A 25805-nucleotide genomic window follows, 5' to 3' on the forward strand; every position below is an offset into this window, starting at 1 on the left:
TCCTACGTGCAAAAAGGCCGTGGTGTCCTCACAGAGAAAACTGGTGTGTTAGATAAGCTTCCTTTTGTCAGTGAATCAATAATTTCTATTAAATAAGGTGTTTACACAGAAACATAAAACAAGGTTATGTATTGATCGCTTGACGAAAATGCAACCTGAAAACTGACCGGGTGGCAGGAAACCCTGTATTTTCCCTAGGAGAATGGCTCAGTATTTGTTAATTCCGTGCTCCCAGGTGCTTTATAGAACGTGGCTACGGCAAATAACAAGTATTTTTGTCCTTTGCTGGTGAAGAAGTTGTCACCCACCTGGGCTTCCACAGCTAGCGAGTTGCAGGCCATTCCGAGAGGAGTCAGAAACAAGTGACCTCCCCACCTGGTTCTTTCACGAGGTGTGGGGTACATGCTGGTGGCCTGGGACATCAGTGGGGTGTCAGTGGGGGGCAAAGTGAGGCCAACTTGCTATTAAATAGCATTATCTAAAGTTCTTTTTCATTTACCTTTCAATCCTTACGATTGGATACAAGTGAAAGCCTGGGTCTGGTGCAAGTCAGTCCTTAATGACTCCCAAATCCTCCTGCTAATCCCCCTTTTTAATAAAGAAAAACCCTCAGATGCACAGCCTCTAGGAGGTAGGAGGGTCTAGCTGGAATTTAGTAACACTTATCTTTATACTTGCCTTCAAACAGAATACTTGCCATAAATAATGGCTCATGATAATAGTTTTTAACTTTCAACAAAGGGACAGAAACTGTCTTTCCAAATAGATACAATTAAGTACAGGTATAAATATTTATTTTTAAAAAAAAATTTTTTTTTTCAACGTTTTTTATTTATTTCTGGGACAGAGAGAGACAGAGCATGAACAGGGGAGGGGCAGAGAGAGAGGGAGACACAGAGTCGGAAACAGGCTCCAGGCTCCGAGCCATCAGCCCAGAGCCTGACGCGGGGCTCGAACTCACGGACCGCGAGATCGTGACCTGGCTGAAGTTGGACGCTTAACCGACTGCGCCACCCAGGCGCCCCAAGTACAGGTATAAATATTTAAAGAAAAATGTTAAATAAATAAGTGTAAGGAAAATCCAAGGTGGCCTCTACTGGTTTCTGAAGGAAGCAAAAACCAAGAAAGTAATATGTGAACAACTGATGTTTTAGGGGTGCTGGCTGGCAACATTCTGTCTCTTGATCTCGATGCCGAAAACACAAAGGTATATTAAAACTTTTAATGGTTTGGGGCTCCTGGGTGGCTGAGTCGGTTAAGTATCTGACTCTTGATTTTGGCTCAGGTCATGATCTCACAGTTTTCTGAGATCGAGTCCCATGTTGGGCTCTGCGCAGTGTGGAGCCTGCTTGGGATTCTCTCTCTCCTTCTCTCTCTGCCCCTCCCATCCCTCAAAATAAATAAAGAAACATTAAAAAAAAAAAAACCTGTTAATAGTTTAAGCCACTATGGCTTAAACCAACAACAAGTTTATTATTTTATCATTCTGGAGGTCAGAAGTCCAAAACAGGTCCGTAGGACTGTGTCCTTCTGGACGTCAGAAGGAAAGAGGATTCCCTGTCTTTTCCAGCTCCCACAGGCTGCCTGCAACTCCTTAGCTTGTGGCCTCATCTCCAATCTCCGAAGCCAACATTGAATCTCTCTCTCCTGCCTCCCTCTTTCCTTTATAAGGACGCTTATGGTTACACTGGCCCACGTGGATAAGGCAGGCTACTCTCCCTATGTCAGAATCCTTAATCACATCTGCAAAGTCCCTTTTGCCACGTAAGGTAACATATTCACAGATTCTGCAATTAGGATGTGGATATCTGTTTGGGCCTTTATTTTGCCTACCACATGTGTGAGTGTGAGGGTGTGGAAGCATATACAGGGAGAATAAGGGTGTGTGAATGCACGTGCCCAGAAGCACATGTGTATGGGTGGCGGGGGGAGGGTGTACAGAACCTGCAGGGCTGGGCACTTGGGAACTAAGGCTCCTCCTGGCTCACAGCCTTCCAGCACAGCCAAGCGTGCAGCTGAAATCTGCCACTGTCCCCTCAAAGCCTCTCTTTGCAGTGAGGTCACCTCTTCCCTCCCAGCTGGGACCAGGGTAGAGGGGAGGGCTGGGGATCCCATGATGGGGTGGGTGGTGCTGGCATGCCTAGGGCCCCTGCTGAAGATACGGAGGCCTGGGTGGGGAAGACGGCCCTGGTCCACTCTCAGCAATCACTCTGTTCAACTGCTCTTTGATGAGCTCCCCCAGCAAATGTAGGGCAGGTTCATCATCTGTATTCAGACAGAGCCATTTGATCACATTTCTGGGCACCACCCTGACCCCATCCTGGTTTGGCTGGGCTTGGGGGTTTTACAAACTGCAAATCCATCTGCCTTCATAACTGTGCCGTTTATTTTCAAAACTGAGGTGCCCCTTGGCACCTTATTAGTGATTACAAAACACAGTAGCAGCAAGCTCTCATTTATGTGCTGCCTACCTTCCATGTCAGCATGCTAAACCCTTCACACACATTATACCCCTCAACCCTGTGCCGAACCCACAAGGGAGGCATTTCTGAGCGAAGGAATCCAAAGCTCAGAAAGATTAAGTGACTTGCCCAAGATCCTGAAGCAAGTGACCATGGGAGCTAGGGTCTGAGTGCAGCCCTAAAGGTAATCCACATTGCCTTGTTTCTGGGAAGAGCATGCCTGGGGCCCCATTCCTTCGCTTAGGCCTGCCTCTCCTGGAAATTCTCCTCCAAATGTCCCCATGTCCTGGGGACGGGGGCGGGAAAGTGGCCCAGGTCTGGGGCTGTGCCTCTTGTCAGGTTAGCCCCAGATCTCTTGCTGACAGGCTTCATCCCCTTCAGGCCAAGGGCCCAAAGCCTTGGAGAGGGAACTAGCCTGAGGGAGTGGTCTCCAGCCATCTTTCAAGGATATGGACTAAATCTCAGGCTAGAGATTTTTATACCTACTTTCCCTTCCTTAAACACAAAGAAATGGGGTGGCTGGGTGGCTCAGTCAGTTAAGTGTCCAACTTCGGCTCAGGTCATGATCTCACAGCTCATGGGTTCGAGCCCCGCATCGGGCTCTGTGCTGACAGCTCCGAGCCTGGAGCCTGCTGCTTCAGATTCGTGTCTCCCTTTCTCTCTGTCCCTCCCCCACTTACGTCCTGTCTCTCTCTCTCAAAAATAAACTTAAAAAAAAAAAAAAGAAATCAATATATAAAATATAATTGCCAAATTGCCTAAAATGCACAGTCCAAATACTCCCACAAAAACCTCACAGTGAGGGTTATGTCAAAAAGACACAGGAGCCAACTGCAAGAGCTCCAAATAGGCGGAGCTAGGACAATTTAAGCAACAAAATTAAAAGTTATCGGATTATAACCCAAAGTATAAAATACATATCCATGAGTCCATAGTGCTATAAATTTATGATCGAATAAATAAATAAGAGAGACAAGACAAAACCCTGGTGCAAAACAATCCCAAATAATATTTTATACACACACACACACACACACACACATGCTCACCACTCAAGGAACAAGAACATAAGACCCCAAGCCTTAAGTGTGGGTTGTGCACAGTGACTTCCTTCCAAAGAGCACAGTAAGGGAAGTGGAGAGAATAGCTTATTATGGAGACAGACACTACCTCCGCTATGCGATCAAGGCCAACCTCAAGAGTGTAAGTTATGTTGGTAAATATGAGGAGAAGGGCACTTTATCTCTGTGTTCTTCCTCCCCAAAACTCATACCCCTGCTCTAGGCATGAGGAAAACAGCAGACAAAGTCCAGGAGAGCGGCGTACCTGACCAGTGCTACTCAAAACCGTCAAGGTCATCCAAAACAAGAAGAGTCTGAAGATGGTCACCCCCAAGAGGAGCCTAAGGAGACTTGACAACCAAATGCAGTGTGACATCCTGGATGAGATCCTGGACAAGAAAAAAGGTGGTAGGTAAAAACAAAGGAAAACTGAATCAAGTAGGGACTTCAGTTAATAAGAGGCACCAGCATTGGTTCATTAATAATAACAAATGTACCATACTAAGGTAAGATGTCAGTAAGAGGGGAAGCTGGGTGGGGAGGTACATGGAAGCTCCCTGTACTATCTTTGCAATTTTTCTGTAAATAAAAAGCTATTCTAAAATTAACAGTTTATTTGAAAATAACACATTAAGGGGCGCCTGGGTGGCTCAGTCAGTTAAGTGGCCAAATCTCGGTTTTGGCTCAGATCATGATCTCACAGTTCTTGAGATCAAGCCCTGCATGGGCTCTGTGCTGGCAGTGTGGAGCCTGCTTGGGATTCTCTCTTTCCCGCTCTCTCTCCCTCTGCCCCTCCCCTGCTCATACTCTTGCTCGCTCTCAAAATAAATCAATAAACACTAAAAAAATAAAAAATAAAATAGCATATTAAAAATTTTAATATATACATTAAATTTTTTAAAACATAGTATTATTATTTGAGCTTTAAAAGTAACATAAAAATAATAATAATTTTGGTATACATTCATGTACTTTAATCAATTTCTTAGCCATATCTGTTTCTAATATCATGTCACTGGTCCTTTTCTAAAGAATGTGCGTTTTTTTTTTAAATGTGGTCTCTTCCCTCCCCCTCAAAAAACTTCCTATAATCATCTTCAAAGTTATATGTTATTATTAATAAAATGGAAATTGTTGATACCCTTTGTTGACTCTCCTCTGTAGAGCACAATACTTTTAAATTTTTTTTTTTAAACGTTTATTTATTTTTGAGACAGAGAGAGACAGAGCATGAGCGAGGGAGGGTCAGAGAGAGAGGGAGACACAGAATCGGAAGCAGGCTCCAGGCTCCGAGCTGTCAGTACAGAGCCCGACGCGGGGCTCGAACTCACGGACCGTGAGATCATGACCTGAGCGGAAGTCCGACGCTCAACCGACCAAGCCACCCAGGCGCCCCAGAGCACAATACTTTTAACATGAGTATCATTTCTCTGCAGATACCTGGGAAGCTCTGAGCAAATCCTAACAGATGGAAGATATTCTCAGTTCTAATTTCTTTAGATAGGAATGGTTAACTATTTCAGCCCAAGTATTTTCATGGGTAGTGTCTTTTTAAATTCCATTTAGAATATCTTTCTTTAACAAGCCATTATGAGAAGATAAAACTCACCACATAACTTGGCTTTGTAATTCTTTTCAATATTTTGCCAATTGTAGATGCCGTAAACCATCAGCCTTCTGTCTCTTCAATCCAATTTAAAATATAAATCTGCCCAATTAAACATAGGAACTCCATCAAAACATTCTTCCCACAAGTCAAAAAAAAAAAAAAAAACTATAGAATTTCTACATTACATCTTGACCATCATTTGACCTCCCCTAAGCTAATTTATTCAGCGACTTCCTTGCTTTTGAGGGATCATGTAAATGTTTTCCAGTGTAAAATCACTGAAATTTGCTTACTGCCTTGTCTATAATACCTAAAATTTGATACAGGGTTTTATTTTTTAATTTTTGTTTAACATTTATTTATTTTTGAGAGAGAGAGACAGAGCATGAGCAGGGGAGGGGGAGAGAGAGAGAGGGAGATACAGAATCTGAAGCAGCCTCCAGGCTCTGAGCTGTTTGTTAGCAGAGAGCCCAGCGCAGGGCTCCAACTCACGAACTGAAAGACCATGACCCGAGCTGAAGTTGGACACCCAACCGAGCCACCCAGGCGCCCTGATACAGGTTTTAGAAGTTAGTTTATCTTGGCACACTCGTGGAACACTGTGATTAAAGATTTTCAGTTTCTTTTGAACAAAATTGAGAGGACTCATTTACAAAATGTTCAATTCCATTATAAACACTTAAAGTGATTTATAAAGTATTTCTCCAAAGGCTCAAACATTTAAAAAATTCGACTGATGGCAGACAGCAAAAATAAAAACAAAAGCAAAAACAAAATACATCTTGCTATGCAGTGCTGTGCCCAAATCATATTGGAAGACGGAGGCAAAAGGAAAAATCAATAATACTCATCCTGTCTATTCAAAATTTTGATATTTTGTCCATGAGGATTTTCGAATTAATTTGTATTTTTAAAATATTATAGGGGCACCTGGGTGGCTCAGTTGCTTGAGCGTCCAACTTCAGCTCAGGTCATGATCTCACACTCCCTGAGTTCAAGCCCCACGTCGGGGTCTGTGAGGACAGCTTAGAGCCTGGAGCCTGCTTCAGATTCTGTGTCTCCCTTTCTCTCTGCCACTTCCCTGCTCATGCTCTGTCTCTCTCTGTCTCAAAAATAAATAATAAGAACACTAAAAAAAAATTTTTAAAGAATAAAAATAAATAAAATAAAATATTATATTAAAATACTATTTATCTTGACTACTATATTTTTTGGTCCTTGAATTTTTCATGAGAGGTGGATGCCTTCTCTCCACCCCTACTCCTGGCCCTGCTGCCATATTGAACTGTGTTTTAAATTAAATATCATCTTTGCCACAAAAATATTGTAGTGTAATTACCCTTCATGTGTGCATGTTCATACAAATAAGTGAAATTTCTATTTCAATTGATATACCATGGCAGCCTATTCTATCCCTATTTTCAAATATGTGCACCACCACGGATTCCAAGTTCATTTCTGCTCCATGAATTTCCTAATTGGATATGAATATTGTTTTTGCCATGCTGCTGTGTTCTGCTGAAATATATGCTCACATTTGCAAGCACAAGTAACTCTATCTTCAGTGCTGAACTCTGTAAACAAATGTGCGAGAATATTTACAACGTCAGATGCTTCACCCTCACCAGAATGAACTTACCAAAACTTGCTTTGATTCCATTATTGAAATAAACTGAATTTCTATATGAAGCACTTGGTGACCCTGATTTAAAACCGCTGAAGGAGTATGTTCGGTTGCAAGGAGGAGAGACCCTCTCAAACTAGCTCAACTTGGGGACGCTGCGATGGGGATGGTCCCACCGGGAAAGATTCTGGGCCCCTGACGGCATCAAGGAGTGGCTGTACCAGCACTGGGTTGCCTGCCTCCATATTTCTTTGATTTAAAGGAAGGAAATGAAACTAATTTGTTTAAGTTGCTGTTTGGGGAATCTGCCAGAACATCACTCTCACTGAGCCAGCATCCAAATCTCTCCTTTCCCACTGAATCCAGTGCAGGCTAATTTGATGGAGCCACCAGGAAGCACATATACAGCTCAGAGTGATGACCCCTCTCCTGCCCCCAGACATGTGTTCTCTCAGCCAATAGCAAGAAGAAACAGCCCTTAGATACAGGACACAGTTCTAGGAATTACAACACAGGAGGATTCACATCCCAACCCTGCTCTGAGAGGACAGGGAGGGAAGGGACATTATTAAGCATCTATCATGGGTAAGAGGCATCAGCTGTTATGCCTTATTTAATACCATGTAAAGAACGTGTTTGTTCCTTTTTATCCATTAGGAAACAGGTTTCCTAATCCATTTAGAAACTAAATGAATTGCTGCCTTGGGCATTTGGGCAACTACAACAAAATATCACAGACTAAGTGGCTTATAAACAACAGAAATTTATTTCTCACAGTTCTGGAGGCTGGAAAGTCCCAGATCAAAGAACCGGCTGATTTGGGTTCTGGGGAGAGCCTGCTTCCTGGTTCAGATGGCCTTCTCGCCGTGTCCTCCCACGGTGGAAGGGGTGAGGAAGTTCTCTGGGTCTCTTTTATAAGGCACTATCCCCATTCATGAAGATTCTGCCCTTATGGCATCATCACCTCTCCAAAGCCCCACCTCCAAATACGATCACATTGGGGATTAGGCTTCAGCATACCTGGGGGGACGTTAACATTCAGTCTGCAGCAATTGCCCAGGGTCATATGGCTAGGAGGAGATGCTGCAGAGCTGGGAATGGAATCCAGCACCTGACCCGCTGTCCCTGCAGCACATGGCTCCCTTGCAGTCTGGGGACACCGTGCCTATCTTTAGGGAGAACTGCTCTTCCCCTCCTCCACCCCTGTGGATCCAACGGGGGCTGCCAATTACAGGCCCCCAGGGGTTGATACAGAATCCAGCTCGGGCAAATCAGTGGGGCTGTGAAGTGTAAGGCCAGGTTGACACATGGAGGAAGTCAGTCTTGAGTCAGAGAGAAAGGTGTTGACAGGCCCAGAGACAGAGAGAGAGCCTGGCAGGGTCTCCTCTACCCTGAAGTAGTGGCACCCTCCCTCGACCCATGGTTTGGTTGTGGGAACCGGTACGCTTTTTGACTGAGCTAGCTTGAGGTGGATTTCTACCACTTGGCTCCCAGTGGGAATGCAGTATGGTTCAATCACTTAGGAAAACTGTCCAGTCGTGTCCACGAAAGCTGAATACATGCGTACTCTGTGACCCAGGAATTCTACTCCTGGGCATATGCCCAACAGAAATGAGTGCCCGTCGACACCTAAACACTTGTGCTAGGGGGGTGTCTGGGTGGCTCAGTGGATTAAGCATCCGACTTCAGCTCAGGTCATGATCTCACAGTTTGTGAGTTCGGGCCCCACGTCGGGCTCTGTGTTGACAGCTCAGAGCCTGGAGCCTGCTTTGGATTCTGTGTCTCCCTCTCTCTCTGCCCCTCCCCGGCTCATACTCTGCCTCTCTCTGTCTCTCAAAAATAAATAAATGTCAAAAAAAAAATTTAAACACTTGTGCTAGGGAGTGTTCATAGCAGCACTATTCGCAACAGCCCCAAACTGGAAACAACCCAAATATCAACAGGATGTTAGACAGATTGTAGTATATCCATATTATGGATGCTATACAGCAATGAGAATACACAGTCTATACAGATGCATACAACAGTATGATTCAATATTGCAGACACTAGACTGAGTGAAAGACTAGATCCCCTTTCTGTGATATTTAAGAACAGGCAAAACTAACCAATGGTGATAGAAGTCAAAAGAATCGTGACCTCTGGGGGCAGGGGTGGTACTATCTGGGAAGAGGACACAGGAGACTTCCCAGGGTGCTGGAAATGTTCTAGGTATTGGATAGGGTAGTAGTTAAATTTGTAAAAATGTGACTGAGCTGTACATGTAAGATTGGAACGCATGGCACACTTCTTCATATGTATATTAACCCTCACTAAAAAAAAAAAAAAAAAAAAGAAAGAAAAGAAAAGAAAAAGAGGTCAGCATGTTAAATTCTGAGGCCAGCCTTCACAGGGCCACATGTATGCAATGAATGGTTTGCTCCAATGCCATTCTCCACAGTGTGAGCAGATGGGGGAGCTTTTGCAAAGCTTTTGCAAAGCTGGATGCTAAGTGTCTCAGGGCTCAATGAGTTGGAGATGCAAACTAGTTTACATTTCTAAAGCAAACAGAGGGGCACCTGGGTAGCTCAGTCATTTAAGCACCCGGACTTCAGCTCAGGTCATCATCTCACAGTCCATAAGTTCGAGGTCATGATCTCACGGTCCGTGAGTTCAGGCCCCGCGTCGGGCTCTGTGCTGACAGCTCAGAGCCCAGAGTCTGCTTCAGATTCTGTGTCTCCCTCTCTTGCTGCCCCTCCCCACTCACACTCCGTCTCTCTGTCTCTCAAAAATGAATAAATGTTAAAAAAATTTTTAATAAAAAAAATAGAAAATAGAAAAGTAGAAAAAGAAAAATAGAAAGTAGTAGTAGAGAGAGAGACAGAGGCAGAGACAGAGAGATAAAGCAACAAGAGAAAGATGATCCCTCTCAGTTTTGGTGCTTCCTTTGGAAATGACCGTCCTCCAAGGAAGGATTGTATTCTTGTTCTAACAGATCTGGACAGTGCTGAGCTTCAAGAACATTGGTAGGGGGTGAGAGGGGAAAACAGATCCCGAGGACCCTGCTCCTATCTGGTTCAAGGGTCCTCACACTCCCCATATGTATTTCTGATCCAGGGAGCGATTTGCCTACTAAAACTGAAGTTACATTCAATTCTTGTCCTAGACATTCCTAAAGTAGCGGGGGGAACAGAAGGCCCAGGCAGGGATGGAGAGGACAGGAAAGGAGGACACCATAAAATGTTTTTAGAGATTGCACCTTTGTCTAAGGTTAATTAAACAGTAACACGGAGCCAGAGTTGTTGAACTTTCTCTTTCTTCTGTGTCAGACATTCAGCGCCCTCGATTTCATCTTATTCTCATAGCAGTCCTGTAGGTTACCGTTATTATTCCACTTTTACAAGCGAGCAGATTAAGGCTCAGAGAAGTTCAGTGATGTGCCCATAGCCGCACAGCGAAGACGTGACTTGCCCACATCCCTCCTTCCCTGCTCCTCCCACCACAGAGTCATTCTCCCCAGTGCAGTCAGAACGATCTTTTAAATACATGATTCCAATCCTGCCTTCCCATTTCAAATGTTTCACTGTGTTCCCCAAGCTATCACAGACAGACCTCACCCTCATGCTGGGACCTGGCCCCTAGCTCGCTCCCATCACTTGGCCACTTGCTTCTGCCACCTGATCCCCAAAGGTTTGAGCTTCCTCTTACCACAGTACTCTCGACCTGTGCTGCCCCCTCTGCCCAGAATGTCCTACCTGACCCCCTTCCCCTGGGAGGACTCCCTCCATCATTCCAGGCTCAGTCCAAGCGTCATCTTCTCAGTGAAGCCTTCCTGGACTCTTACATTACCATCCTCTATCCACGCTCAGAGAATGCTGCCTACTTTCAACATCGCTTACCACAATCTGTGAGTATACATTTGTGTGACTATCAGTTAAATGTCTACCTCTCCCCACTAGAATGTAAGCTGCCTGGATCTGCTTGGCTCACCTGTATCCACAGAGCCTACCGGGGTGCCTAGCACCTTGAGGGTTCTCCAAAATTTGGTGAGTGGCTGGCTGGCTGATGGATGGGTGATGGATGGGGCAGAGAAAGTGTTCCAGCCCAATTCCATCTGACCACAGGACCCTGCTCTTTCTACTCCATTTCACCAAGTCTGTGGTCCTAGGACCTCTATGAACACCAAGTAAAATCAACATGGCTAAAGCTACAGCACATCTCAAAAACCTCTGATCACCAGTCCAGAGAAAGGAAATAACCTTTCAACGTCTTGCAACAGAGTGGCCCAGGAACCCCGGCCTCCTCATTATTAAAAAGAATAAAAGTGGTGTTCCGATTTCTCAGGAATGATTTGTGAATGTGGTATTTTGAGTCTGCATGTTTAAAACTACTCTATGGTCTTCATGTTTGTCTGGATCTAAAAATCCTTGGTTCATACTTTTTCTCCTGGGGTTTCTTGAAAACGTCCCATTGTCGTCCTTCTTCATGTATTCCTATTAAGAAGTCTGATGCCAAACTTATTTCCTTTCCGTTGTAAGGAATTGGTCTTTGTAAATTTAAGGCCCAGAGGATTTGTTTCTTTACCCCTAAGTCTAATATCTTGGAGCAGACTGTTTCAGGTCTATTTCCCCATGTACAGAGTAAGCTCTTTGAACACACGAACTCAGATCTTATTTCATTTCCAGAAAGTGTTATTGTTAGGAGCACCTGGGTGGCTCAGTCGATTAAGCGTCTGACTTCAGCTCAGGTAACGATCTCACAGTTCGTGGGTTCGAGCCCCACAGTGGGTTTGAGCCCTGCGTTGGGCTCTTTGCTGACAGCTCAGAGCCTGGAGTCTGTTTCAGATTCTGTGTCTCCCTCTCTCTCTGCCCCTCCCCTACTTGCTCTCTGTGTCTCTTTCTCAAAAATAAATAAACATTAAAAAATTTTTTTTAATATATTAAAATAAAAAAAGAAAGTGTTATTGTATTATAGTTTTAAATTTTTGTTCTGTTTGTCTTTTTTTCTTTCTTTCTTTCTTCAGGGACTCTAATTATATAAATGTTGACACTTCTCTGCCTGCCTTCTCTAGCCAACAGTTTTTCTTTGGTATTATTAAATCTCATTATTTCATGTTGGCATTCTTAGCTATTTTCATTCCTCTCCTATTATATATTCAATCAAATCTATTCTCCCTTGGGCACCTTGTAATTTTTGTCAGTTCTGAGATTATTTTCCTTTCTATTTCTTTCCTGAATTTAGTAAACACTCATGTTGCATCTATCATTTCTGCTTTGTCCATTTCCTTTCTGAGCTTTCAAATTTGTGATGTGAGGTGGGTTTTTCCCTCATATCTGCAAATATTTGTTTAAGGATATTTAATTCAAGTCAGGGTGTTCTGGAACAGTTTTGCTCTCCATCATTGGTTTTGGAAAGAGAATTTTATCAGCTGAAAATATTTTGATTCTCATTTTTTTGTTCTGTAGTAGGTTTGTGTAGATGTTGGCTTCTACTTTCTATTTTTTTTTAATTTTTTAAATGTTTATTTACTTTTGAGAGAGAGAAGGAGAGAGAGGCAGAGACACAGAATCCAAAGCAGGCTCCAGGCTCTGAGCTGTCAGCAGAGAGCCCGACACAGGGCCTGAACTCATGAGCCATGAGATCATGACCTGAGCTGAAGCCTGATGCTCAACCAACCGAGCCATCCAGGAACCCCTATTGTCTGTCTATTTTTAATATGATGTTTTTCTCCACCAGGACTTACAGGTGGTCCTATGTAGACAAGGGTAAACACTTGAGAGGCTCTCTAAGTTTCTTAGTTCCAGAGTGTTGCCTTATGTTAGTACATTAAAGTGAAGTGGTTTTGGTAGGTTTCTTTTGTTTCTTTGGACCCTAATTTCTACCACTCGCTCCTTATTTTACTTCACCATCAACCATTTGGAAGATTCCTCTCCCTTCAAGCCATCTCTTTCCCACAAAAATGACTCTTCATAAGACTTCCACCTTTGGTCTCATACTCTGAAGCCCCTTTATTCAATTCCTCAGTAAAGAGCACTCTGATTCTTCAGTACTTCCCCACTCAGGGTGAGACTCTTACTTTTGGGGGGTGGTTTTATCTAAGCTCTACCACCATCAGAACTTGATGCAATCTCCTCTTTTTCTTGGGGGTCTCCACTGAACTCTGCCCTAGCAAAGCCTCTGGAGCTGGCTCTGTTGGTTTCAAATGTTTCTTCTGCACTGATCGATATGATATGTCTTTCTTCTTTGGACTATTAATAGAGTGGATGACATTGACTTATCTTCAATATCTTGCATTCCTAAATACTTTTTATATATTGCTGGATTCAATTTATTAATATTTGTCATGGACTTTTGTATTTATGTTCATGAGAGATACTGATCTTTTCCTAAATCTGTCTGGTTTGGGCATCAGGATAAAATTAGACTCATTACAATGAATTAGGAAGTATTCCCTTCTATTTCCTGGAAGAGATTTATATGTCAAAAGATTGGTTTCATTTCTTCTTTAGACATTTGGTAGAATTTGCCAGTGAAATCTTTTGATTTTTATTTTTCATTTTATTTTTCAAATGGCTTTTAACTATAAATTCAATTTATTTAATAAATATATGACTGTTTGAGTTATTTATTTCTTCTTGGATGAGTGTTTAGTGGTTTGTGGCCTTCAAGGATGTAGTTCATTTTATCTAAATTGTCCTTGTAAAGTTGTTTATATTATTATTCCCTTATTAGTCTTGTAATGTGTATGAAGTCTGTTGCAATAATTCCGTTCTCATTCCTGTTATTGGTAATATGTATCTTCTTTTTTTCTTAGTCAACCTAGGAATTTACCAATTCATTTTTTCAAGGAAACAGCTTTTTGTTTCACTGATTTTTCTCTATTGTTTTCTTATTTTAATTTCATTGAATTTTGCTTTTGTCTTTATTATTTCCATCCTTCTGCTTGCTTTTGGCTTATATTTCTCTTCTTTTTCTAGTTTCTTAAGGTGAAAGCTTAGATTGTTGATTTGAGATCTTTCCTCTTTTCTAATATAACCATTTAACACTATCAATTTCCTTGTAAGCATTGTTGAAGCTGCATCTCACAATTTTGGTTATTTTTTTTTATTCAGTTCAGAATATTTTCTAATTTCCATAACACTTTCTTTTTGACCCATGAATTACTTAAAAGTGTATTTTTTTTTAATTTAAAGTGTTTAGAGATTTTCCAGTTTTTGCTCTGCTATAAATTTCTAGTTTGATCTCATTGTGATCAAATAACACACTTTGTATGATTTCAATTATTTTTAAATTGTTAAGACTTTTTTTATGACTCAAAATGAGGTCTTCATTGTAGGCTCAATGTAGGTTCTTTGCGCACTTGGAAAGAATTTATTTTCTACCAGTTTTTGACTGAATGTTCTATAACCATCAGTTAGTTCCAGTTGGCTTATGGCTCGGCTCTCGTATGTGCTATTTACCTGTTCTATTAATTACTGAGCAAGGAATAGTGAACTCCTCAACTATAATTGTGGAGTTTTCCATTTCTTTGAGTTTAATCAGATTTTGCTTCGTGCATTTTGAAGTCCTGTTATTAGATGCATACACACTTAGGATTATTATGTCTTCTTGGTGAACTGGCCCTTTTATTGTTATGTAATGTATCCCTTTATCCCTAGTAATTTTCTTTGCTCTGAAGTCTACTTTGTCTGATATTAATATAGCTACTCCAGCTTTCTTTTGATTGGTGTTTGCAAGATGTATCTTAATCTTCTTTGAATTGCCTTACTGAGATATAATTCATATGTCATAAATTCACCTATTTGAAGAGTACTGTTCAATGGTTTTTTGGATATATGTCTTGGTCTTTTAACCTATCTATATCATTTTATCAACATAATTATAGGAAGCATATGGTTGTACCTTGTTTTTATTAATCCATTTTGGCCATTTCTGTCTTTTAATTGGTATGTTTAGTCCATTTAGATTTAATGTGATTATTGATATGTTTGAATTTAGGGCTGTCATTTTATTATTTATTTTCTGTTTGCTCTCTTTTTTGTTCCTCTGTTTCCCCTTTTCTTCTTTCTTTGCGTCATTTAAACATTTTCAATTTTTTTAATGTTTATTTTTGAGAACAAGAGAGAGACAGAGTGTGAGAGGGGGAGGGGCAGAGAGAGAGGGAGACGCAGAATCTGAAGAAGGCTCCAGGCTCTGAGCTATCAACACAGAACCTGATATGGAGCTTGAACTCACAAACCGTTAGATCGTGACCCGAGCTGAATTCAGACACTTAACTGACTGAGCGACCAAGGTGCCCCTGAACATTTTTTAATATTCCATTTTAATTTATCATATTGTATGTTTTACTATATCTCCTTGGTAATTTTCTTGTGATTGCAACTTACATACTTAATTTTTCTCTTAATTTGTCTACTGTGAACAGATACTTTACTATCCTAAATAGAATGTAGAAATTTTACCATAAGTCACCTTAGCCTCCTTTCTTTATACGATAGCTGTCTTATATATTAGACCTACATTGAAAATGTCATCCTAGAAGAGTCCTAATTCTTGCTTTCAACTGTCAATCATATTTTAGAGAACTCAAGAGAAGGTTAACAGTCATTTACCCAGATAGTTACCATTTCTGTTGTTTGTCCCTCATTCCTGATGTCCTAAGTTTCCCTGTGGTATCATCTTTCTTTCATCTGAAGAATTTCTTTTAGTATTTATTTTACAACGGGTGTGCTGACAACAAAGTCTCTTAGGTTTTTTTCATCTGAGGATATTTTTATTTCACCTTTATTCCTAAGGATAATTTCACTGGATACAGAACTCTGCATTGGTGGTTCTTTTCTTTCAGCACTTCCAAAATGTTTCATTTCCTTTTAGCCTCTATGGTTTCTGGTGAGATATCAACAGCCATTCAAATATATGTTCTCCTATAGATGATGCACTTTTTTCTCCGATTACTTTCCAGATTTTCTTCTTTATTTTTAATTTAAAAACCATTTGATTATCACATACCTGGGAGGTGATGTTTTTGAGTTTTGCTGAGTTTCTTGAATTTAAAAATGTGGGAAGTTTGCAACCATTATTTTTGTATTATTATTTCCTGAACTGCACTCTTTCTCCACTCCTTCAAGGACTCTGATGACATGAATGTTTGACATTTTAGTATTGTTCCACAGGTTCCTGATATTCTGTTCAATTTCTTTCAATTTTTTCTCTCCATTGTTAAGTCTGAACAATTTCTATTGATCTATCTTCAGGTTCATGGACTCTTTCCTCTGTCATCTCCATTCTGCTACTGAGTCCATCCAGTTATTGTTAAATGTTGGTTATTATATTTTCCAGTTCTATATTTTCCATTCAGTTCTTCTTCATATCTTCCTTTTTTGTTGTTGAAACGTCCTATTTTTTCATTCATTTCAAAAGTGTTCACACTCACTTCTCATAGTTACAGTAGTAGCTTTAAAGTCTTGTTCTGATAATTTCAATTTTTATGTTTTCTCAGGGGTTGACAACTACTGATCGTCTTTTTGCTGTAAGCTGAGATTTTTCCAATTCTTCATATCCCAAGGCATTTTTGATTGTATCCTGGACATTTTGAACATCATGTTATGCGACTCTTGGTCTTGTTTAAATATTAAGAAGGATGTTGATTTTAAAAACAAATTAGACAGTTGACTGAGGCGAGGTTCAACCACAAGCTTCAACCCACTATTTATAGGCTCTGGTTCTAAGATCAGTTCAGTTTTCAAAGCCTTTTGTAGTTCTGTTCAAATGTGTCCTACATATGCAACACCAGTCTGAGAACTGGGTGGTGGTCTGCCCCCTAGTTCAGTTCTCAAAACCTCTCAGATTCTCTTTAGGATGAGATTGATGCATGCAAAGTTTGGAAGTGATCCCAGAAGTTTACATACAAAGTTATACAATCACTCTCTGGTGCTCTCTCCTCTCCACACGCACCCCAACACTTTTTGGCTGTCTGCGGCCTGCCTCCCTAGCCCATCCCCCGGCCAGATATCTGCCATTTCGTGGCTCTGCTATGCCCTTCTTATGACCGCATCTGTTTCTGACACTACGCAGGGGAAGGACACAAAGAGAAAAACAGCAAGAATTTTCTCAAGCTCTTCTGTTCACAGGTCTTCTAACAGAGAGAAGGTTTTCTTTCCCTAGGGATTTTAGGTTCCTACATACAGATGCTGTCCTCACCACTGCCACTGCCACCACTGCAAGACTGCCCGGGGGCTGGCATGAGTGAGGATGGAAGAAAGAAAAAATAAACAGAAAAGCTTCCTTCTCCCTGATCCTTAGGAGGCCTTTTTCTACTCTTCAGGCCAGGAAGAAAACTCTATTTGCTCTCTTGAAGCTCCTTCTGCCTGTACGTGGTGCACCCTTCCAGATTTCAGGCTGCCTTTGAGTCCAGGTCAGCCAATACTGGAGGGAAAAAAGGAGAAACTCAGCCCAATTCAGTTGTACTTCAAATTCTTGTTTCCCTCTCTAATCTATTGGCTACAATTTACTTTCCAATGGTCCACACACTCTGTCCAGGGAGAATAACTGCATTCAGTAGGAGACAAAGTAGATGGTGTTCACTCCATCTTTCCTGGAACCAATCTTTCATCCACTCGGCTTCAATTTCAATTATATTTGTCACTTCTAGAAATTCTCTGTGGTTCTTCTTCAGATTCATCTAGTCAGTTTTGATTCTCTCTCTCTCTAATTCTTTTGTCATACATGCAATCACTTCTTTATTTTAGGCAAGCCACACATAATTATTTCATATTCTATAACAGATAATTTCAATATCTTCAGTCAGCGTTGCCATCGGTCTGATTCAGCAATGTTGTTTTCTGCTGACTCTCATTTCATGTAGCTCATTTCCTCTTCTGTTTAATGATTTTTTTTCCAGTATGACCTCCTGTTCCTTGGAAGTTTATCTGTGAGAAGTCCTTGAAGCCTAGATTTAAACTGTGTTTCTCCAGGGAGTATTTGCAATTGCTTCATCAGGCATCTGGGGAATACTTCAAATTGCATATTTACTTAGTTTTGTTATTTGCTTTTTTTGTTTTGGGGGGTTTTGTTTTTGTTTTTGTTTTGTGTGTGTTTTATTTTGTTTTGTTTTGTTTTGTTTGGAGAAGGGGAGTGCAGGGAGCACTAGGCAGTATAAATTCTGGTGCCACACCCATTGGAAACTGGGCTTATTCTAGAGATTCTCAGGAAAGAACCTTCTTTCTTCCACTCCAACTCCAGTGAGGACAGAGGCAGACAAGTCTCTGTGGACACTCTTCCCCCCTAGTTTAATAGCCCTCTGGGATCCTAGCTTTATGTAGAGGACTTCTGACCTATTCTCATCTAATTCTCAGGAATTATCCTCTGTGCCATGAGCTATTAAACTCAGACTCTGGGTCACCAGGGATAGGCAGATATCCTGTAGGCAAACACTAGCTCCAAAATGTACTTACCCCATCAGAATCAAGATTTCTTAATGCTCCTAAACACTGACATTTCCCTTATTTTATGTTATCTAAGCTACGTTTTTAAAACTATATTTTAAAAAATGTATCCAGGGGCACCTGGGCAGCTCAGTCAGTTAAGCGTCCAACTCTTGATTGCAGCTCAGGTCATGATCTCATGGTTCACGGGGTTGAGCCCTGTGTCAGGCTCTATGCTGACAACAGGTGCCTGCTTGGGATTCTCTCTCTCCCTCTCTTTCTGTCCCTGCCCCGTACTCTCTCGCTCTCTCTCTCAAAAAAAAAAAAAAAAAAAAAAAAAAAAAAAAAAAAAAAAAAACCTTTAAAAAATAAAAATAAATAAAAATTAAAAATGTATCCAGCATAAAATTTGTCCCAGGGGATATTTCTCTACATATATACTGGAAATGGCAACTTTGGTTTCTGATAGAAGTCCAGATCATAGTTATTCTGATAGCTAATGAACTTAGTTTTATTTCTTCCACCTAATTTCACATTTATTACTGATTATATTTTCCTCCCTCTTTCTTCTTCCCCTTTTCTGGATTGGCCAAATTTCTCTTTATTCCTTATTTCACCACCACCACTAAGTCACATGCCTGTTTGGAAATTCCACCCTGCTTTTCAAGTTTGCTGTTGGTTTTGCCTGTTCACTTCTCGTATCCTCTTAGAAGATTTTTAGACTACCTTTCTTCTCTGTGCTTCAAAATATCCTTTCCCCTCCATGGATTTTCTGATAATTTAAATCACCACTATCCCAAAGAACTTTCTGCAGTGGTGGAAATGTCTATATCTGCCCTGTCTGATTCAGTAGCCACTAGACATGTGTGGCCATTGAGTGCTTGAAAAATGGCAAGCGCAACTGAGGAACTGATTATTTGGTTTTATATAATTTTAATTACTTTAAATGTAAGGAGCCACATGTAACTCATGACTACCATACTGGACAGTGCAAACTTCAATACTTCATTTTTGACTCTTAACAGGTTTTCCTTTACCGCATGGCCTTTGTTTCGAGAATCCCTACTTAAAACGTCATTATTCATTCTGATTTAACTAACATACCCATTCCTTCCTACTGTTTCCTATATACTCTTTCATCCCTTATCTTTTTTCTTTTTCATCCCCTATTTTAAGATCTCTCTTTTAACCCACATTCCATCGGTTTGAGTATCTCCTTGAGTATTTTGTTCAGTCCTTATGTGCCCCTAAAATGCCCTGACAGAATTAATGGTATCTTAACTAGAATGAAGACTCTTGGGTCATAAACCTTTTTCCCTAACAGAGTGTGGATATTTTGTTGTCCAGTATTGCAGATCTAAAGATTAACGTTAGCTTAATTCTCTTTGAAAGCCACCTCATCTCACCTCTATGAACCTGTACAATGTCCCCTTTCTCTTTCAGTGGCAGGTAGTAATCTCGGAGCTGAAGCATACGAGAAATAGAACTTTCCTTATCTAACTGAACTGCATTTATATTTTGAGCCATCATTTCACTTGGATGGAGGACACCTAATCTTAGTGAAGGCTCCATCTCAGTTCTTGGGTAGGGATGGGAATTATGTAGTATTGAGGTGGGGGAGGAAGAACACCAGGAGGCCCCAGCTCTTGGTCATCTGCCTTGCTCTTCTCCCCCAGGATGTCTAAACATCAGACACTGGTGCCCACTGACTATGCACGGCCTTCTTCTGGGCTCCCTTGCAGCCTCTCTAGGTCCTCCTGTCCTCTGTGCCTTGTCTGTGCCACACTCTTGGGCACATCAGAAACACACTCCTGAGTCCACCCCGCTGCAGGCTATGGGAATCCCTCTTGGGCACCCAGGAGCCTTCTGCTGCTCCTGGCACTTCTGAGAGGCCACATCAGGCCCATCTGCCTGGATGTGCCCACCGGGCGACTTCCATTTCCACTCCAATGTTGTGGTGCAAGGAAGTCCAGGCTCCTCCCACCTCCTTAGCTGCACCAGGGGCCCAAGGCCTCGCCATACTTAGATCCTCATACCCAACTAGGGGGTCCATCCTCTTCTCTCACCTCCCCTATGAGTCTTCTCCCTCCCCAGCTCATGGAATCTTTCTTTAGTTTGGAGGGGCTGGGGGTAGAGGCACATAGGGAGTGAGTAGCAAAGACTGAATTGAAATCCAGGTGTCCAGACATCTAAGACAGGCTCCTCCCAAGCCTGCAGTGAGTGTTCACAGTAGAATGCATCCTGCCCTGTACAGAAATGCCCTGGGAGCCCCTCAGAGCAGAGACTTACTTGCTAGGTGGGGAATACTTGATAAAAGCTGGATGAGGTTGAGACCACCCAGGCAGGAGGTCTGCAGCGCATTCCCACTCTTTGTACACGGTTGAGTCCCCGCTGTGCTCCAGACACTGATCACTCCTTGGCCCACTAGCCAGGGTGCTCTGAGAGATGGGGCTGGGGAAGAGGTGAAGGACAGGAGATGAATGAGTGTGCCCCCAGCATACCACATAGCAAGGCCACCTCACAATGATGTGATGTCAGACGTCACGCTCAGTGCTTTTTTCCATGCATTCTCATACTGAATCCTCACATCACCTTTTAGAGAACAGAAGAGAAATTCTTCTTCCTTCCCATTTTATAGATGGGGAGATTGGGGCTTCAAGAGATTGAGTAACTTGCCCAAGGTCATACAGCAAGGAACGAAAAGCTGGATTCAAAATCAGCTCAAAAGCTGAGCCCCAAACCTGCACAACATACGGCCTCTTCCGCACCTCGTGGTGATGAGACCCAGTTGGCAGATACGGGAAAAGCCCCAAGGAGGAAAGGAACTGGCTCGAGTTAGTGTAAGAGCCACACCCAAACCCAGCACTAGAGCCTGGGCTGTGTAACTGCAATACCGCCACTTACCAGAGGCTTCTAGGCTAATGGAAAGACATCCCTCCGTTGCTGTCCTGGGGTGGTGGCCACCGGGTAGGCGTAGTGCCTGTCCTGGCCAGCAGACGTCAGCCTTTCAGGGTCGGCAACAGCAGGGCACGCCCGCCAAGACACTCCTTGGGTGCAGGCAGTGTGCACGCCCCAGCACTGGGGTAAAACCATAGTCCAGCTCCTGACGTTGTGGAGCTAGTGGGTGTGCCACGCTGAGAGGACACGGCCAGCCAGAGTGCCACCTACACCTTGCACTTCCTCACTCGACCCGGGAGTAACCCTGCCCAAAGGTCAGCACCTTTACTTCAGAGAGCATGCGCAAAGCCCTGCTCAGGGAACAGCCGCAAGGGGCTCCACCCTCTGGTCTTCGTTGATTGGACCAGAGCTGGACACGTGACACACGCCGGGCCAATCAGCCTTTCTCCTGAGTTTCCAGAGGCACAAAGTCTAGCTCCCAGGAGCCGTAGGCGCTGGTGGCGACGGTCGCCCAGGCCAGGCTGGTGAAAGGGGGCTGGCTGGCTTGTGGGGACCGTGAGGACGCACCTCTCAGCTCTCTGGGGAGCAGAGCTAACCAACGGCTTCAGCAGCTGCACTCTAGGCCTTAAAGACCAGCAAGTCCACCTGCCTCACATTACACGTGGGGAAACCGAGGCTCAGAGCGGGTGACACAGTCAAGGTGAAGGAGGAGGGGGAAGTGGCCACCTCCACAGTTCGATGTGAACGGGGAAGCCAACAGAATTACGACTAGGAAAGAGGCGTGCGCGCACACGTGCGCGCGCACACACACAAACCTTCCTCCGCACACACGGCATGCACACCAACACTAGAGAAGGTTCCCGTCACCCGCGCCCGTGATGCCCGCCTCTCCACTGCAGGCTCGCAGCCCAGTCGTGCGTCTGCGGAGGCGGCGCTCCCCACAAGGCGGTGACTGAGCAGGCAGGGCCACAAAGGAGACCCTGTCCTGGGAGGGACAGAGCCCTGCTGCCAGGCACGCTGGCTGGAGGATTCCCCGTTGGCCTTGCCAACTTTCTTACAAGTGCCCTACAGTCAAAAACACTTCCTTTCAGCCTGCCTCGCTCCTTCCCTACCTCCTCCCCCCATCCCCCCACCCTGGATGATCAGCATTGAGCCCGCTCTCTCAGCCTCCCCAGCACCCTGCCCTTCCCCTCACTGATATGTCCTCTAATAAACCTCTTGCGCATCTAATCCTGCCTTGGCATCCACTTCTTAGAGAATTTGGATTAATTCCAGGTCCTTTACCCTGCAGTCACGCTGTGGCTCCTGAAGTTATGAGACATTCATGAGCCACACACCGACTGAGACCGTGGCCCAGCAGGTGCCTGCCCGTCCTCACCATGCCCGGGACCCATTACCCCCTAACACCCAGACTCGGAGCATTCAACCCTCCTGGGATGCAGGCATCACCTCCCCCCTTCAGCGCCTGAAGCCTGTCCTTTCTCAGATAATCCCAGTTCTGAGACTCTTCCCTCACGCAGAGGTGAATGTGTAAGCCTGAGGCAGACTAGAAGGCTAGCAGAAAGAGATAGTTATGTATTAGTTTATGGCTAGGTCTTATTATCCAGAAGTTTATCAAGTACCTACTATGTGCAAGGCACAGTGACAACAGAATGGTCCAGAAACTGCACAGGATTTGGAGACACTTGGAAAGCAGGGTCTGAATTTGAGCATTCCCACTCAAAGCTGTGTGACCTTGAATGAGTTACTTAGCATCTCTGGTTCCTTGTTTCTACATCTATAAGTGGGTTGTGCGAGAGTTTCGTGTTACAGAGCACAAAAAACTGACAATAGCAGACTTCTGCACATAGCCTATTACTTCTGTCTTTGAAGGAAAGAGCCAGGCCAGTGGGGTCTAACCCTCAATATGGGGCATGCAGAAACCAGCCTCCCATACACAGCTCAGCAGCTGGAGCCTGTGTGCTGGGTAGACATGTGCCTTCTGAAGGTCAGGACCCAACAAGAGTCTGACTTAAGGCTCACGTCTTTCTCTCCTACCGCCAGACCTCCTTCCACAAGAGCAGACCCATTGGCTAAGGCCGAGGGCACAAGGGAGGTGGACTCCTCGTGGGAGTCGGGGCACTGCAGAGGACAGCCTGGCTGCCAGCGGGGAGGGCTCAGTGTTGGAAGCAGACATGGAGCCAGTCCTCAGGGAAGGGCTAGAGAGCTGGACATCTTTGACCTGAGTTACCTGGGTAAACTCTCTACATCCCAGGACACAGGTGTAGACAAAGCTACCAGGATGTTCAGAGGGAGGAGAGCTCAGACCCAAGTGGAAAAATCCAGGAATTCTTCCTGGAGGAGGTAGCATGTGGCAACTTTGGAAAGATGCACTGGGGACTAAAGGAGAGGGTAGGACACTCTGGGGAAAAGAACCGACATAAGGAGAGGATAGGACATGGGAAAGGATGACGTAGTTCACCTGGAGTGGGACAGGAAGGAAAGAAAAGAGTAAAAACTGAGGCCATATGAGCAACCAAGCAGGGACCTTATGCCCTGCCCTGGCCAGGAGTTTGATATTTACTCTGTTTAACAGAGGGGCCACAGGATGAGATTTTGAGCAGAGGAATAGTGCTCTCCACATGTATTAGCAAGAAGGGTGGCCCAGGAAATTCTGCAGGCCCAGGTGTCCCAGGCAGGCCCAGGAAGGTTTGGGCCGACTTTACCTTTGTTTTAAATGGCCCCACCTCCCTGTCTGCGATTTTATCAGGGGCTGAGAGTCAGGGAAGATCTGCATTCTCTGTATCACAAGCCTGTCACACATGCTCTGTGATCCACTCCCAACACACAGGCACACTCACACAGACATCCACACAAACGCACTCTTCAGAGAGCCGGGCAGGGAGCCAAGCCTGTTCCCCGAGTGCATGGACAATGATGGCCACCAGAGGGCGCCTCTGGCATCCCAGCAAAGAGCCTGAGACTGGGCTTCACCAGCCCCAGGCTGAAGGGGCCTTATAGACCAACAAGTCCTCCTGTCTCATTTTACATGTGGGGAAACCGAGGCTCAGACAGCGCGGCGGGGACATAGTCAAGGTGAAAGGAGGAGAGAGTAGCCACCTCAACAATTAGATGTGAACAGATGGCCCTTAAACTGCAATTTGCAAGCCGACAGAATTAAGACAGAGAGAAGCACCCCCTGCCCCCACCAGCGCACACAGATTCTCACCGCCACTAATCCGGAAAGGGTTTCCCTCAGCACCTGTCTCAACGCCTGCCTGGCCACCGTTAGATGGTCCCTCTTTTAGATTAAAATACCCATGTCCTGCCAATCTCTGTATAAATGTATACGCCCCTCTAAGGGTGACAGATGGCATCCTTGGGCCCTGAAGTGGGAGGTCTGCACTGGATCCTGGGGTCCTGGCTGCAGCCCTGGGGACCCACTGCAACCTAGGAGTGGGAAGGTCCACCTCCCCCTCTCAGGATGTTGCCTTGCTTCTCCCCATTTCTGGACCACCCCGTCTCTACCTCTCCTGATAATGAGATCCCATTCACCCTTCAACTTTTTCTGTAGCTCCCGCTGGAAACCTTCATATGTCTCTCCACCCTCTTCTCCATTGCTCTCGGGACCCACCTCTGCCAGGCCTCTACCCACCCCGATTCAGATGTGTCCCTGTTCTCGTGTTTCAGCCTCTAGCAGCCCCTCAAGGGCCGGGACTGTGAGTCCCTCATCAGCACACCCAGTGCCCGCTCAGATCCTCCCCGGATCCCCCACCGCCAGCTGCTTCTCCCCACGGCTCTTTGATGGAGGGGGACAGCATGGTCCCCCTGAAATCAGGAGACCTGTTTTAGTCGCTGCTCCGCCACCAGCTGGTATGGTTAAATCCCACCCCCACCCCCATCTCTGAGGTCCTCCTACACTCATTCTGCCCACGAGAGGAATTGGCCTAGACACGTCTGGGATCCCTTCACACTCATATGTTCTGAGTGAATCTAAGGTTTAACTTACAGTGGCCCTTCAGAGAAATTTCAGGTCCTCCTGGCAGAAAATTTCCAAGGCCTAGAGTGTGGACCTCCCACCATTGTGGGACTGCCAACTCCCATTCCTTGGACTATCTTCTATAAACAGCAGGGGACAGGAGCTCCTCAGTATGTGGGAGAGAGAGTTACACACATGTGTTTGGACTAGTGCAGCAAAGAGGCTGCTGGTGCAGACAATGCTCTCAAATTCAGACCACAAAGGGTAGAGGTGTTCCTTTCCAAGGATTCCTAATTTTTCTATGCTTGGAAAGCCTTTGAGATGCTATAGAATCTGCTTTAATGGTGGACCTTGAATGGTAACAGGCAAGAGTCCTCAAATTTCACTTGTCAGCATCTGTGCCTCAGACTGGCTGGCCTTTAAAGCCCCGAACATTCATGTTACCCAAGCCCCCAACTCTTTCTGGACCTTCCTGAGCTCCTCCCTCTTGGCAGAAGCACTGAGTGTCATGGTCACCGTCTTTTAATAAATAAACACAAGGCAGGCTGCTGCTGAATTCTGTGCTCTGGCTGGAAACTTGAATGGGCCTGGAACTTTCCAGTCTGTGTCTGCAAGGGGCTGAGTTAAGGAGTGAGTGTGTGTGTGTGTGTGTGTGTGTGGTGGGGGGGGGGGTGCTCAGGAGACCTGCCTGCCACCAGCCTGAGGGTCAGCATCTGGGAGGCCTCGAGGAGAAGATTTGGAGGCAAACAGAGGTGGGTCTGGTCTCAACTTCCTGGGGCTTCTTTAGGCTG

At 44.3% G+C, this 25805-nt stretch overlaps 1 long non-coding RNA gene across 2 annotated transcripts in view; it reads right to left on the minus strand.

Annotated features, from left to right (window-relative positions):
- LOC131516377 (uncharacterized) overlaps window positions 1-21426 on the minus strand; it is a 44682-nt gene extending 23256 nt beyond the window's left edge. Inside the window, exons 1-4 of one of the 2 annotated variants that reach the window (XR_009264039.1) lie at window positions 21063-21426; window positions 20448-20609; window positions 5133-5231; window positions 3789-3912 (exon numbers count right to left, since the gene is read on the minus strand). This is a non-coding gene — a long non-coding RNA (uncharacterized LOC131516377). The remainder of the gene's footprint in view (window positions 1-3788; window positions 3913-5132; window positions 5232-20447; window positions 20610-21062) is intronic. The other variant, XR_009264038.1, reaches the window with a different exon arrangement.
- Between the last annotated feature and the right edge of the window lie 4379 nt (window positions 21427-25805).

This window comes from Neofelis nebulosa, chromosome 7 (genome assembly GCF_028018385.1).
Source record: "Neofelis nebulosa isolate mNeoNeb1 chromosome 7, mNeoNeb1.pri, whole genome shotgun sequence".
In the NCBI taxonomy this organism is placed as follows: Eukaryota; Metazoa; Chordata; class Mammalia; order Carnivora; family Felidae; genus Neofelis; species Neofelis nebulosa.